Source organism: Bos grunniens, chromosome 17, assembly GCF_055505025.1.
Source record: "Bos grunniens cultivar Pamir isolate PY7600 chromosome 17, Bosgru_T2T1.0, whole genome shotgun sequence".
NCBI lineage: Eukaryota > Metazoa > Chordata > Mammalia > Artiodactyla > Bovidae > Bos > Bos grunniens.
The window spans coordinates 23317310-23327224 of record NC_141181.1 but is presented as its reverse complement, the minus strand read 5'-3'; positions in this window follow the sequence as shown (position 1 = coordinate 23327224).

The following is a 9915-nucleotide window of genomic DNA, read 5'->3' as shown; positions in this document are numbered from 1 at the left end:
CTATTTTTATTGAAATTTAAGCTATTATATTAATAAATGGATTGGACTATAGATTTAGGATTTTAGAGGAAGATAAAATTGATTACTTTTTTATTGTAGAGGCAAAATATCATTGAGATGAAAACCATTTGAGAAAAATTGGGTTCTAGCTAAGGAGGTCCTCATTTTCATTTTATTTTTTTATTTTTATTTTTTTCTCCTTTACTCAGTGAAGGTATTAAGCATGATATATTTATTCATTTTCATTTTATAGCAGTGTTAGTAGCAGAGGAAAAAGACAATGGATGGGGGGAATTATCTAGGATATAATTAAGAATAATCTCAATTCCCAATTCATATTTTTTTTGGTCATGGTGACCTGATTTCCCTTTGGAAGAGTCTACTGTAATTGTTAATCACGATGACAGGCCCCTCCAACTCAGGTTGGTGTTAGATATATGATTTAAAGAAAGCTAATTAAGTATTTCTCCTGTTTTTAAGTAGTTCAGTTTTTAAGCCTTCCTTTATACCCTGTGAGTTGCTAAGTATCCACTGTGCTGTGTATAGTCCCTCAGTTGTGTCTGACTCTTTGCAATCCCATGGACTGTAGCCTACCAGCCTCCTCTGTCCATGGAATTTTCCAGGCAAGAATACTGGAGTGGGTAGCCGTTCCCTTCTCCAGGGGATCTTTCCAACCCAGGGATTGAACCCAGGTCCCCAGCATTGCAGGCATATTCTTTAATGTCTGAGCCACCAGGGAAGCCCACGGTTACTGTTTTGTTTTGGTTTTTTATTTTTTCCTTTTGAGTAAGTTCAGTACTTAACATTATTGAAGAATATCTTTAGGGAATTTTCTTCAAAAAATAATTATTTGAAATGGGACCATATGTATGTATTCTAACAAAGGCCAAAGAACCTCATGTTCATAGTAACACTGGTTTTCACAGTACTCTCTCAGATTGTATTTTAAGATCAGCTGTTTTAATATGGAAAGAAATTATTATTCAGGGGATTTAAGCTTTCCATTAATGTAAAAAGTGGCTCATTTACCTAGATTCATCCTGATTATCTTGCTGAAAGTGAAAGTAAAGTCACTCAGTCCTATCCGACTCTTTGCAACCCCATGGACTGTAGTCTACCAGGCTCCTCAGTCCATGGAATTTTCCAGGCAAGAGTACTGGAATGGGTTGCCATTTCCTTCTCCAAGGGATCTTCCCAACCTAGGGATCAAACCCGGGTCTCCTGCACTGCAGGCAGACGCTTTACTGTCTGAGATTATCCTGCTAGCTCCACAATAATTCTCAGTCTCTGTATTTGTTGCAGTTACAAGTATATGGCTAGCATTATCCATCATTTCCTTGATCTCAAATGAGTGTTTGGTTGGATCTCTTTTTTTTAGTTCCATCAACTGTCCATATGATCTCGTTTAGTCACATACTTTGAATAGCATATATGCATTTATGAAAACTAAATTCCATCCTCAGATTATACCTTTCCTCTGAACTTAGACTGAATCTCAGATGCAGACTTGAGACTCTATTTATGAAATATATAATGAGCATCCACACTCCATATGTCTAAAATCAAACTGCTGGTTTCTCTTCTTTCAAAGCTGAAATCAACCACTCTCTTATTTTTTAGTTGCTCTGCCCAAATCTTGGAGTTCGTCTTGACTTCAGTGTTTCTTCTCCATCTTCACATCTTACATACATCAAACCCTATACACACAGCCATAAGCCACCATTTTCACACTCCTAGGTACCATCATATCTTGCCAGAATTTTTAAAAAGCTGATCTTCCTGCTTCTAACTCTGCCTTGCCAGTTACAATACAGCAGATAGGTGATATTTTAAAAATATAACAAGATCTTGTTATTCAGGAGCTTAAAACTCACCACTAGCTTCACATTAAAAAAAAAAAAAAAAAAGTTTTTACAATGGCAATTAAACCCCAAAGGATTTGCCCACTACTTCCATTACCTACCATTTTTGCCTACGCATACTCTGCTCTAGGCACAGGGTTCTTTATTCTTTTACTACTTTTGACCTAAGACTTCGAGTCTGCTTTATCTTCTATAATCCTTTTACTATGGCTACCTTTATGGACAACTCCGTCACTTTTGAAAATTCTCTCCTCAAATACTTTGCTTTCAATGATCATTAGAAAATAGTAATAACTTCCACCTCCTTTTCCAGGAGGTCTCCAAACCCTTTACCTCCAAAACCCTTATTATTGTTTATTTAATGTATAATTACTCACTTTCTTTTTGATTATCTGTTTTCTCATTCTAAAGTTCAATTTTTAAATTGGGTTGAATTTTTGTCTGTTCTATTCATTGTTCTTTCCGGACATTTAATACAACCACTTCATTGTGGAATGAGTAGTGTAAGAATAGGTAGGTTGCTCTATCATTTTTTTTCATTATCTGCATTTTAGTCTGTCAGAAATAATAAATAAAAGTTTAAATTTACAATACTATCTTTTCCATAAAAGAACTGAAAAATTGCATCATTGTAATAATAAATGTATATTTTAATGGTCAACTGTTTATAAGCATTAGTAGATTACTTAAAAACATAGGTGAAGTTTTTTATGCAAAATAAAAAAAAAACAAGGCAATTTTTTATAAATGAAAAATGCATGGAAATTCAATACAATCTCATAACAAAATTCATTACAAGCTGTGATTTTTATCTGAGTTACAGGACCTTAGTCAGTGCTATTTAATGATATAGATTTTCAGTTTGAAAATTAATTCATATTTTTATCTAATTACTGACTCCCTGAGAGATCCTGATCATTTTATTTAGCCTAGTCATTATCAGATTTATCATGCACAAAGACAGTTAATTTTTCTTCCAAAATGTAATATATAAATGATGATATTATATGTTCTTGAGATATATAGATTTTTTTTTTTTTTGGTCTCTAAATAAATTTGAAGAAAGATGACTGGACATATGTTCTAGCAAAAAAAAACAGGCTTGTCACAACTCCATACAGGAGGACAAGGTCCTGACTTTCCCAAGTCAGCGCTCTTCCAAAACATCATTTTAGCTCCTGTCACCAGAGGCTTCCCTTGTGGCTCAGCTGGTAAAGAATCTGCCTGCAATGCAGGAGACCTGGGTTCAATCCCTGGGTTGGGAAGATCCCCTGGAGAAGGGAAGGGCTCTCCACTCCAGTATTCTGGCCTGGAGAATTCCATGGACTATGTAGTCCATGGGGTTGCAAAGTGCTAGGCATGACAGGGCAACTTTCACTTTATTTCACTATTGTCACTGAGCAACCCCTAAATAAGTGACTGCAGTTGAGTAGTAAGATAAGAAATGCACACCCTTCTATGTCTCCTGTTTTCCCTGTGCAACTTGTTGCCTAGAATTCAACACACACAAATCCCACAATCAGTCTAAAAAGACAGAGATCCAGACTATTTTTTAAAAAGTCATAAGTGAAGAAGCAAATTTAGTTGCTATTTTTTTGTTGTCTCATTATTTTAAATTGGTGTGGAAAATAATAATTAATATTCAGTCCCATGAGCCTATAACACTTTCCCAAGTCATTATTACTAGAGAAATAAAATAATTTTATCTCTTTCATAAAAATGGCTATTTTAATACTACAAATAATGATAGTATTAATACTAAAATAAAATGAATTAAATAGATGAATATAAAGAATAATATAACTATTTAAAGTGATCACAAGTCCATTACTACAAATAAATTTAGTAATAATTGGTCCTAGTCATAACATTTCTTAAACTAAACCTGATAACTGGCAATATTTTCCACAAGGAAAAATAAAATATTAAAAAAATATGCCTCTAAATATAAACAGTTAAGTGAAAAATTCAGATGATTCTGGAATACTTCTAATGTGTTTTAAAGTCTATATTCTCTTTATTGTGGAGCCTTTTGCCATAATGGACTACATAACAGAGCATTTAAGTTTATTTTATGTGAAACTCACATTGTGTGAATAAATATATAAATGATAGCCTAACCATACTGATAGGCCAGAAATATTTTGATTATCTGGCTGAAGCTATAAAACTTCAACATTACAAAAATGTCATTAAGTAGAGAAGCAAGAAAAATACTTTCATCTATGTTTTCTTCAACTATTCATGAGTTTCTTCAAGTGGATTCTGGAGGAAAGACCCATAATTTTACTTGAGGACACAAAGCCTCAGTCAGTATACTATACTTCTACTTCAAAGAATGCAAGAAAACCAAACCAGCAAAGCAAAGTTATTTGATGTTGCTTTGTGTTAGGATCCAGGAAAAATAACTGCTTTGATCAATTTGGTGCCTTGAAAATATCCTCTAGTTGAACTACTCAAGAACAATCTTTGATTACAATTGCATAGTATATGTGCCCATCCACAGCTGAATTTGGTGTATAGGTTTTCAAAAAGGAAAACAAGATGGAATTGTTCAATATGTATATATGAATTTCTATCTCATTAAATAAGGAAAAGTTTTTTCCCTTTTGTCTCATGACCCCAATTGAAAATAATTGTAATATTTACTCAGACTCATAAAAGAAATATGTGAAAGGAATATAAGTTTTTAAAAATGCAAAATATGGCCCAACTGATGAAAGAATGTGGCCTGAAGTTAAACAACTTCATTATATATCATACACTGAGAAAGAAATGTTTATGTCAAACACTTCTTTGCAATTGTAATATAATACCTGTCTTATAATCATTAAAGAACAAGTATATGGATTCAAAAGCAATTTTTTTAATATATATTAACAGGGAAGGATGTGAAAATTATTCTCTTAAGATATTATTTATTGTGTGTCCATTCCATTTTAATACTCTTATTAAAAATACTTTTAATTAATCCTCAAGTAAGTTGAGAAGTAGATATTATTATTCTAGTTATACAAATGAGAGAAATGATTTTCAGAGATTCTAGAGAACAGTCAAAAGGCTAGCAAGTGACTGGTGAAATTTGAAACTATATCTTTAGCACAAAGGATATCACATAAAAATATAGCACCTTGTTATTCATGGGTGACCCTCTCCCCAAAATAGATTCTATGATGTAGAAAATAGAATGATAACTTGGAGGTAACACCAACAACTGCATCTTACTTACACTGAGTTTTAGATAATAAAATTATCCAAAGTCATCTCGCCCAATACTAGAGACACTTCTACAGTATAACAGTAGGAATCAGACTCAATCTTGAAGTTTTGAAAACAAAACACAAAGCAATGTGTATTACCAAACCAGTGCCCTGTAATTTGCTGAATGTATGTAAACGCTGATGCCCAAATACACAATGTTGTTTTTTTTGTTTTTGTTTTGCTTGTATAGATGTTATCTAACTTCCAGATAAGTATACATTCATGAAAAATAGACATTCAAAAGCCTTTTACAAAATGTACAACTAATTTTCATAACAATAAAGTTTTCAAACAATTCAGTGTGATTGTTAAGAAAAAATATCTCTTTTTCACCATTTGTATGAAATTGTGCTTTTAGTATAGAAGGAAAATGCAATCTTTTAAACTCTCTCATGTTACTAAAATGCAAGTCAATTACTTCTATGCCTTCTTAAAATATCTTCTTATTTCATGCTAATAGTATTTCAGTATATTTGAAAAGATAAAGTGTATTTGAAAACTAAAAATGCAAATGTCTTCATTTCAAAACCTGTTCAAAATGGCACAGAGTAATGTTTTAGTTTATATCCATCAAGTACAATTTTACATCTTTGTTCAATATGGATTATTAACTATCTTTGACTTCTATAAGAGAGTTTTGTAGGATATTTAAAAAAACTAATGTGGAAAAGATGCCAAGCATATTTGCCAGCAATCTCCTATAATGTCAGCTGCAAAATATACAACTAATAATAATCACAATTTCTATTGACAGAGTTTTTTAAATTGGTGCATAAGTTAGTATTTATCCTAACTTCTCTTGAGATCATTAAAACCACCAGTACTATATAAACTCTATTTAAAAATTGGCTAAATGAAAAAAATTCTTGGAGTAAACTTTAAAGACCTTTGGAAAACTTTGTATGCGCAAAGTAATTACCTAAAGGTATTTATAAACAACATTCCATAAGATTGTCTCCAAAACTTTCACTTTAAAATGCAAATTACCCTATCCAATGTTCAATTGTATAGATTAAAAAAAAAAAAAAAAGACACAACAGGCTTTCATCACCCTTAACTAACATTGTCTCAAAATTTATATCACCCTTTCACTGATTTTGGTTCATGTTTTACACTTTATTGAAGTAGAATGAGGAAGTACATGAAAAAGTTTCAAAGAACATAGTGGGATAATCATGATTCTAAATAGACAGTAGATTTTCGTATTGGAAAATATCAGGAAAGTTTGGATGGAAAGAAAATTAGAAGAATCAAAGTTAGCTGATTCAGTATGTGACTGAAGTTGAGCAGCATTATAGAAGCAAAAAAAGAGTCATATTTTCATCAATATTTTATTTATTACATTTAACATGTTATTGATAATAAAGTGTATTTTTAGACTTATATCATACCCAATATACGTATTTGGTTTATTTTATTGACTTTTTAATTCTAGGTAACTCTGAATATAGTGGGAAAATGTACAAAATTTAGCAGAGAATTATTGTATGTGTAAAAAGTAGTGAATTCCACTTAGTGGTCTAAAGAAGAAAATTTTGAGAGATCATGCTGCTTACACAAAGGTACGTTGTCTGCAAGTACACTTTGAGTGAATTTGTAGTAATATTAAAGCATCATCAAATGTAAAGATTCAAGTAAAGTAATAATTTAATAAAATGCAATTATTATATTCAACAAGGTGAAATTTTATCCAATAAATATTAAAGTTTGGGGCACAGAAGCTCTAATTTCCCATTGCCTAGCTCTCTAAAAATGGGCACAAAGTTATTTCGCTCTCCTAGATCTCAGTTTACAAATATTTTAAAATCAAAGTTGTAGACTAAGATTTGCAAGCATGCCTCAATGCCTACAGGTGCAGACAAGGGGTGTTTATAGTGAAGCCACCACGTTGCACCTGTGTTGTTAGTGGTACGGACTGTACAGAGTATGCCTTTTCCTGAGATAAAGGAGGAAGCTGGCACTCAGGCCCCTGTCAGTCACTCACTTATGGAAATGCATGTCCTATGTAGCCAGAATCTTTGATGTTAGGAGATAATCTAGAAATTGCCATTAAACATAATTCCCAAATTATTAAACATTGTATCAAAAACAGAAGTTATTGTTCATCCAACTCTTTGTGACCCCATGTACTGCAGCATGCCAGGCTTCCCTGTCTTTCACCATCTGTTGGAGTCTGCTCAAATTCATGTATATTGTATCAATGATGCTGTCAAAACATCAACATGGCCAACAAATAAGGGTCAAACAAATCACAGAAAAGGGCCTATTGGGAAGCAGATTAAAAACTTCTGCCTAAGAATGCCTTTTAAAAGAATATAAGAGGAGCATCTTCCTCCAGATCTGTCTTTATTAATGGTTTATAACAAAGGATAATTCAGGAAATATGTCTGGATAAGTGGGATGAGTTTATAGGGCTTGAAACTGAAATCTTCCCACTTATATGAAAGTATTCTTTTATTATTTCCACATACATAAATTCAAATCTTTCCTCAAATCTTCTTTTCTACTACAAAAGGTCAGGACTTGCAAGCTGGGATTTGAAACTTTGGAGAAAATAGTGAAAAACAAAACAAAACAAAAAAAATCATGAGTGTGAAGATGCTTGCATGTAAGTGAGAAGCCATGAAAAATTACAGAAATCCAATATCCTGCTTAGAAACAAATCTAAAAACTTTGTCATTTTATTGCAATTTTACTATCCTTATAAAATTAATTTTAATCACAGTATTACTGCCATGCATTTCTTTTAATTGTATGTTTGGGGGCTTCCCTGATAGCTCAGTTGGTAAAGAATCCACCTGTACTGAAGCAGACCCGGGTGTGATTCCTGGGAAGATCCACTGGAGAAGGGATAGGCTACCCACTCCAGTATTCTTGGGCTTCCATTTTGGCTCAATTGGTAAAGAATCTGCCTGCAATGCAGGAGACCCTAGTTTGATTCCTGGATTGGGAAGATCCACTGGAGAAAGGAAAGGTTACCCAGTCCAGTATTTTGGCCTGGAGAATTCCATGGATTATAGAGCATGGGGTCATAAAGAGTCAAACATGACTGAGTGACTTTTGCTTTCGCTTCAAAAAATAAGCCACTTTCTTAAATCTGAATTATTTGTTTTGGTAGCTATATTAACTTTCCAAAAGAACATTATGTTTATTTCATAAGAAATGTGTTTTCTTTAAATATCTTACAAAAAGTTATTTGAATATGTTTATATCGTTTCTCAGAATCTTTTCTTTTGAAACCCAAGGAAGGTCACCTAGAGACCTCGAAAGCATCATGGAAGGCTGATGGAGGAGGCAAGTCTGAGAAAGAGAATACCAGATTCCTATCCCCATCAGAGCCAGGATACAGCTTGAAAAATGGTGGTTTGTAGTTATTTAACTTTTATTCATAATCTTCTTATTATTTCTCCATAGTTTGAACAAGATGATTTTTAAAGAAATATTCAGAGAATAAAAACAACTCCTGGGGGAAAATTGTATCAGATATTTATTAAAAGTTTACTAGAAATTTAAATTGAAAGATATAATTATTTATGCCACAGAAAGAAGCAAACTAAATAAAAAGGTAGTGGTAAAAACAGTGTCCACAGTTAAAAGTCAGTAAATAATACCTAAAATTGCAAAGCCAAAAAAGGAAGGATCTAAAACTGCCATTTAGTATCATTTAGGTAAGTGAGGATAAACAAGAAATATCATAAAATAATTTTTGAAATAATATCCTCCGGGGAAGTGGAAATAGTCCAGACAGTAGTGTGTTTGTAATTAAGAAGTCACACAGAATTATTTAATGTGATTTAGAAACATCCTTAAAAACATAACCCCTAAAAATAAAAACAAATGCGAACCAAGTTAGATTTAGAACTATTAACATCAGAATGCTATTCATTCCTCTAGTTTATATCTTTATATTATTTATTGAGCATTTACTATATCCTAGACATATTCTGGAATTTGTGAAAACAACCAGCCCACAAATTTGCCTTCATGGGACTTATAATCCAATATAAGGATTAAAGAATATACATGTTAGTAAAATACATTGCATTTTAATGAAGGTAGGTGGGCCGAAAGAAGACAAAGCAGGACTGGAGAATAACAAGCAAGCAGAGGCTTCGGACACGAAGTTTATGATTTTCTGCAATAGTTTCTAATGTTAGCATTATTTCACCACTTCTCATATATAGCTTATCTCTGTGCACTTATTTTCTGACTACTAAAATGGCCACCCTTTGCTGTGTGTTTTCTTTACATAATTGCTTCTGCTTCTTGAAATCTGATTTAGTCAGTACTTTGGATATTACCTGTTCCTTATGGGTTTCTACTTCATGACTTTGGCAGTTTAATCTTCACTGAGAAATCTGCAATAGTACCCATTCAAATTTTTAAGAGTAATATTCAAAATGGCCCTGCTGCTCACTGTTCTTTCAAAGCTATTCAAACTAGATTTCTCTTTAGTGATGATTTCATGCTTTATGGACTGGCTGCCCTTGGGTCAAGTGTCCTTCCATGAGCAAATCAAATGTGGCTGTGGCACATGTACAATTTATTATTAATAAGACTGTGCCTCAACAGGCTCACAGACAAATAGGATTACTACATGGCATGACTGTATGGCACGGATTACTGCAGGGTCTATATGGCAGTTTGATACTCAAATAGAGTCTTAAAAGAAAATGGATTGAAAGCAGAAAATCTTATGCTTGGAATATAAATCAGCATTAATATAGAGATAAATTTACATATTTATCTTACTCTGGTGCTAATTTTTGGTTTTTCGAAGTAAAATCAAACC